The sequence below is a fragment of the Mus pahari genome, chromosome 1 (genome assembly GCF_900095145.1).
Source record: "Mus pahari chromosome 1, PAHARI_EIJ_v1.1, whole genome shotgun sequence".
Lineage (NCBI taxonomy): Eukaryota > Metazoa > Chordata > Mammalia > Rodentia > Muridae > Mus > Mus pahari.
The window spans coordinates 52,970,835-52,977,491 of NC_034590.1; the positions used below are offsets into that span (position 1 = coordinate 52,970,835).

The 6,657-nt window shown below is 43.4% G+C and overlaps 1 protein-coding gene across 4 annotated transcripts in view; it reads right to left on the reverse strand.

Annotated features, from left to right (window-relative positions):
- The window catches only part of Cpeb1 (cytoplasmic polyadenylation element binding protein 1), a 106,546-nt gene extending 99,889 nt beyond the window's left edge, over window positions 1-6,657 (reverse strand). For 3 of the 4 annotated variants that reach the window (XM_029532776.1, XM_029532771.1, XM_029532773.1), the window contains exon 1: window positions 6,581-6,657. The gene's annotated coding sequence lies outside the window, so the exon portion shown is untranslated. Of the gene's footprint in view, window positions 1-1,493; window positions 1,543-6,580 lie in introns of those variants that run through there. The other variant, XM_029532772.1, reaches the window with a different exon arrangement.

The following is a 6,657-nucleotide window of genomic DNA, read 5'->3' on the forward strand; positions in this document are numbered from 1 at the left end:
AAGGCCATCAGAAATATCAGATATTTACATTACAATTCAAAACAATAGCAAAATTACAGTTCTGAAGTAACAATAAAAATTTTATGGTTGGAGGTCACCACAGCATGAGGAGCTGTATTAAAGGGTTAGAGCAGTAGGTTGGTAACCACTGCACTAGTCTCAAATTTAGTTGAAAAAAAATGTAGACTAATTGGGGAAAGGAATAGAATTATATTAGCTCTACTAGAAAAGCAAAGGAAATAAACGAATTCTGTTTTTAGGCTTGGAAACTGGAAACTGGAGAAACAACTCAGTTGGTAATATGCTTGCTACATAAGCATGAGAACCTGGGCTCAAATCCACAAGACCCACAAAAAAGTGGGGCACGGCAGCATGTTCCTGTAATCACAGAAAAAGGATGCTCAGACAACTGAAACCCTGCAGCCCCTAGTCAACTAGCCTAGCTGAACTGGTGAGGTTCAGGTTCAGTGGCCTATAAAATAAGATGGAAAGTGATTAAAGAAGACACCAGAGGTGGACGCATAATACACACACACACACACACACACACACACACACGCGCGCGCGCACACACACACACACACACACACGCACACACACACAAAATCAGACACACACTGACACATAAAACCTGCTACAATTAGCATGCATCAGAAAGAGTGATGCCTAGATCTTGAGAATAACAGCAGTAAACAGCCTAAAACTTGGTCACACAGACAAATGGGTACAGCTATGGAAAACCATTGCCCCCTATATAGATGAACATATCTGAGCTAACAGGTTGAACCATAGGGAGTTCATCACCAAGGTGAAAAAATATAAATGGAAAACTGTAATCACCAAGACCAATGGGTCAGAAAAAAAGTAGGAAGCATTAATTGTAGTAATTAAGCAGAAATTTTAAAATAAAATCAACATAGCAGAGGGTCAAGGTATGAATTCTGGAAGGAATACTGGGTCTGAAAATGGGTTCCAGTTCTAGCTATACAGCCAATCACTGCAGAAAATTAAAAACAATCATTTCATTCTAAGCCCTTTTCCTTTATCCATTAAAATATTAAGAAATTATAAACTGGGCTTGGTGTCAACTCCAAATTATACCTGGGAGGCAGGTCTCAAAACATGTTTTGAGCTTTAAAACACTTCCAAGATTATAGCTTTAATAATAATAATAACAATATCCACCTCAGGAGAAAGGGCCAACTCAGAACACAGATGGTATTAGAGCTCAAAACCAAGAACACAAACTAAAATGCAGGATGCACAGGTGTAATAGCATCAAGTGTTGTGTCAAAAGACAACCCCTTCATTCACACATGCCTACCCAGCAAGGTAATTACTCTCTTCCAAAAAGGAAGGCTATTTTCACAACCTTAGCAAAGGAAATAGAGGGCAGCTGTGCTAAATCCATCCAGATAGTATCGTACCAGCATATCATAGTCAAGTTACTCCTAATATCAACAGTAGACACATTTTTAGTATACAAACCTAACCTTCTGGGGATTCTCCAATTACCTCAAGGGAAGTCAGCAAAAAAATGCCTTAAAAATAAAAACCAGAGTGTTAACTCACTACTAAGAGCTACTCGAGGCTAGAAATGGCTAAGTTACTAAAAGCACTTGCTGTTCTTACAGAGGACCTGCATTCAGGTCTCAATGCCCACCAGAGACTCAAAGCCATGCATGGACACACATATGGAGCATATACATACATTCAGGAAAAAAAATCATGAGCAAAAAAGTTTTAAAGGGCTATTCAACCCATAAAGAAATACTCAAAGAAGTGATGTTGAATTTAAAGGTAACCCATACCCAAGTGTTCATCTAAACTAGTCAGGAACACTGTCACCCTATTTCTTAAAACACATCAAATACTAAGGCAATAATGCAATCTCAGACACAAAGAATTGGAACTTATGTCTATAATGTCATTTTAAAAATTATGTGAATACCAACTTCTCATGAAAAGTCAAATACCTTCCTATAAAACTGTAAGAGTGCTGGCTCAGTGGATAAAAGCACTTGTCACCAAGCCTGACACCTATGTTAAAGCCAGGAACCTAGGGGCTGGTGAGATGACTCAATGGTTAAAAGCACTGGCTGCTCTTCCAGAGGTCCTAAGTTTAATTCCCAGAAACCGCACGGTGTTTCACAACCATCTATAAAGGATCTGATGCCCTGTAGGTGTACACTCAGACAAAGCACTCCTACACTTTAAAAAAAAAGGGGGGGTGGGAGGAGAGGAGAGAAAAAAAGAAGTCAGTAAGAAAAAAACAAAACAAATAACAAAGTAGGAACCTACATGGTAGGAGGAAAAAACTGATTTCCTCCACCCACATACACACAAAGTAAATATGTAAAAGTAAAAAATATGAAATATCACATTTATTATGTATCTTTTAGGTCAATCTTTTCAGCCTGTTACCAGAAAGTAAGAAATGCCTAATAGTTGGTGGTCCTGTCTTCAACATAAAACCTCTCAGTACTGGGGATCTATGTTTACAGACGATGAGACTCTTTCATAAGCAGCTTTGAACGGAAACACTGCAAACAACAGCAATGTTTCAACAGGGAAAATACAGGGAATTTCTAAAGCTGCAGAGTGGGGAGCAAAAGAAATAGAGTAGCATCCAAGGACTTAATGAACACTCTAAAAGGGTGCAATCAATACTTCTTGGTTTTAAATCAAACAACAGATCAAATTTATTTGTGTAACTGCCTCACCCTAAGCTCTATGTACAACCCCACTTCTACTCCTTTGTCCCTGGAGCTTTGGGTCAAACTTTACCCAAAGTCAGTTCAGTTCAGATTAGGAAAAGCAGATGTTCAGTAGCTCAGCTCTTCCAACACTGAAAAATCTTTTTTTTTTTTTTTTGCTTGATCATGATTATTTTACTATCTCCACTACTAGCTACTGAAAACAGAAGTCTAATACAGTAGTACATGGGTTGGTTAGATATTCTGCCCAACTTTAAGTAGAACTACAAATTCACTAATGAATTTGCCCTTTAAATGGATAGGATTTTAGGTCAATTATCTAAGGGGACTCATACCAGAGAATTAAACTTATACACAACACTTAGCAATAAAGCAGACACTAGAAAGACCTTTTGTGCAGATGCCCCAGACTCATCCACTGCTCTCTGGGCTTCCCTAATCTGCCAATACTGAACTCAGACCTGATTTTCTTAGCTGCTACAAAATGTTAGAGAGACTAAAGTCGGGTAACATTTTGAAGTTCTTATCTTTAGCAAAACTTTCCAGGCAATGGGTAAAGAATCAACCTGGTTTGTATCAGAGCTTGTGTTCTCACATAAAAATCCACTTGCCAAAGGTTTTGAATATACTCATTACTACTCTAAAACCTTAAGAGTAAAATACAGAAATAAATGTTCCTTCTATAATCTTTCAACCTCTTAAAAGATTAGATATGACTAGATTAAATGCTGATACTAAGATTCTAAGCCTTGCCCAGAATTAAAGACCCAGCCCCTCATTACTAGGTCAGGGTCCTTTTGTGCCCTGGGAGACTATTCTTTAGGATTTTACAACTTGGTGTACATACACCAAACAACAACAAAACAAAGACAAAACAAAACAACAAAAAGAGAACTCACCAACAACAACAGGAAAAAATAAATTAAAAAATCCAGCCCAGCTCAGCCCAATCTCAGCTTTTTTACTCAGGAGGAGGCTGCTCTAAGTGTTGGGAGTTCAAGCCTAAGAGTAAAAGAGTAAGGAGATCCTGCAGAGAGGGAGCCCAGAAGGGGAGGGAGAGAAGAGGCAGGAAGAAAGGCACACACTTTGAACAGTCTTACTAACTCTTCCTGGAAATGCAGGAGACTTCACTAGAGGCATTTGGTAAGGACAGAAACGGTGAGATTATGTACCACCCTACTTTCATCAGTCTTAAAACATTTATATGTAATTTCAGGGCTGTCAATGTGGCTCAGCAGGAGTCTGAGCCCCAGGATCTTCTGCTAAAAGGTCAGAACTGACTCCTGCAAGTTGTTTTTCTCCCAATATGCAATTATTGAAAATATAATAAAACTTAAAAAACAATTATTTCAAATGTCTCATCTGAGAAAATATTATTAAAAGTTTATCTATGCTGAAAATATAAGTTTTCTTTACAGTAGGTTGGGAGGGTCAGCACACAGTGGGAGGAGCCTTTCTTCAGATCTCTGGCTATCAGGACCAACTGCTCTGACCACATCATGGAATAGTAGACACAGCACATACCTTCCAGGCACTAATGCTTAGAAGACCTATACTGACTCCTACAGCAAGAGGAGATTCCTATCTCTACAGACAACTATAAAAATAGGACCAGCACATAAAACCCCTTCTCTACATCATCCATCACCAATAACCTTTTGATCCTTGACATGACAACGCACACAACATGTAATAGATTAGGATAAAGCAACAAAAAGACCCAGGATCTGATTCCATCACCTAATAGCTTTTTGAATTGGTATGTGAATCTCAACTTCAGACTAGTCTTCAGGTAGAATCCAACGTTAAAGATGTTGTATTTGATCCAAACTGTTTGTAAGTTTTTACTGCTGTACTTATAAGCCAGAGATTCTTCAAAATGAAGAGGTGTCAAAGGTCCATCAACTCTGGGCATGAAGTTTTCAGTAATCAGTTAATGAACCCTTCCTTTAGAGCAGCATATACATACACATTATAGGTCAATGGTTACTACTCGTCCCTCTTTTTCAACTCATTTATTTTACCTTCGTATATTTAGGTTTATAAACCACTTAACTTTTTTTTAATGACTCGATTGCACCAGATACAAATACTTATCAAAACAGCCATTATCATTAGCTCCTTGTTAACAAGTTTGGTGCTATTCTTAGAATCATACAACTTCATCTTCCTCCTCCATTTTCTGCTTTATGAACACTTAAGTGTGCCACAGCACTGCAATTGCCTATACTGAAAGGACCCCAGAACCATTCCTAACTGCAAATGTCCCCAAGTTCATTAAATGCGTGTGTCAGCTCTCTGACTCCTGTATGCTCTACAGGCTGACACAGCCTCCCTTCCACGCTGGGGGGCCTCTGCCAGGGAAGCTGTCTGTAAAACAATCATTGGGAGGGGAGCAAGTGTTTTTATACTACAAAGCTGACTTACCTCTACACTTGTCAACTTTCGTTAAACAGAGCAAGCAGTGCCAAATGACTCAAATTTAAATTACTGTGAGAAGTGAGAGGGTGGAACATGGTAAACGCTATAGAAAATGCCCTGTGAGTTCCAGGCAAGCTCTTAAAAGAAAGGGTAAATGATAAGTGGTGAATCTTGAACACTACTGTCCTTAGGGGCTCCTAACAGGCTATAGCCTCAGTGTACGTTCAAAAGTCCATCCCTTTCTAAATACCGGGAAAACAACCACCAGCTTGTTATTTCTTGTTTTGTTCTGCCTGTTGTATTTTTCTGTTTTGTTTTTTTTTTTAAAGAAAGAAAGAAAATCTTGTATCCTTACACTCAAAAAGAGCATGCAAAAGTGGAAACTCTCCTCATCAAAGTCTCCACTGGTACATGTGGCCCGAATCACCTAAGAGGTGGCCTGTAGAAAGCTGGTACACGTGTGCCTTTCCAGGGCACTAAACTCGACCCACTTGCCGTGGCCCCAGCAAATGACGCAGACCAGCAGTTTACCCAGGTGCCAGAAGAGAGTGGGGAGGCAGCCCGGTAGCCAGGGAGACCAAAGGAAGCAGTTGCCAGAGAAATGCGTTCATTGGAGTCGGGCCTGGAGGCCGCGGTGGGGGGATGGGGCGGGCGGCCCGAGGCTGGCAGCCCCAGGCTATTCCGGGTCTCCGGGTCTCGGGTGCTTCCGACATTTCCACACGCTTAATTCTATCTGAGGGCAATTCTATCTAGTCAGCCTGCAAGGCACAAAGTGCCACTACCGAGCACGCTGCTAACTAAAGTCTGCGAGGACCCTGGAGCCCAGGTGCTCCGTGCTTTCTGATGTTGCGGACCACTTGCAGGGACCGTGGCCTTGCAGAGCCCCCTGGAAATGAGGTTCGCCACCGTGACAGGCTGGAACCGCACAGCAACCCACACGGGTGGCCCGCGCTGCCCGCCGAGGACGCTCTTTGCTGACCTGGGTCCCCTTGCCTCAGGACCCCGAGGCAGGCATGGGCCTTTCCCCCCACCCCCCCACCCCCCCACCCACCCCCCACCCCCGGTGGCGTCTAGGCCCCAGCGAAGCAGCCTCGTCAGCCCTCCCCGCCCAGCCTCCGCTCCCCCAAACCCGAGGTCAGAGCTGGAGGCCACGCGAACCCATCTGCAACCCGACACACCCCCCGAGTTTGGGCACCTGGCTTTGCTGGCTGAGAAACGCTGAGCGCCACCCTCGAGGCCACATGAGTGCGTCCCGCCAGGCCGCCCGCCCCCCGGGTGAGGCAAGCGGACGCGACGCCGCCGCCGGGGACTAAGCTGGCTTCCCGCCTGCACCCCCTCGCGGGCTGCTCCACTCCTCCTCCCCTCCGGGTCCGCGCCCCCCAGTCCCGCGAGGCTCCCGGGGACAGCCCTCGAAGCCCCGGCACACGCACGTGCGACCTCACCTGGCCCGGTCCACCCTCGGGGCTGGGGCTCCGGGAGCGATCGAACGTGTGAAGCCACGTGACTTCCCCGGGCTCGG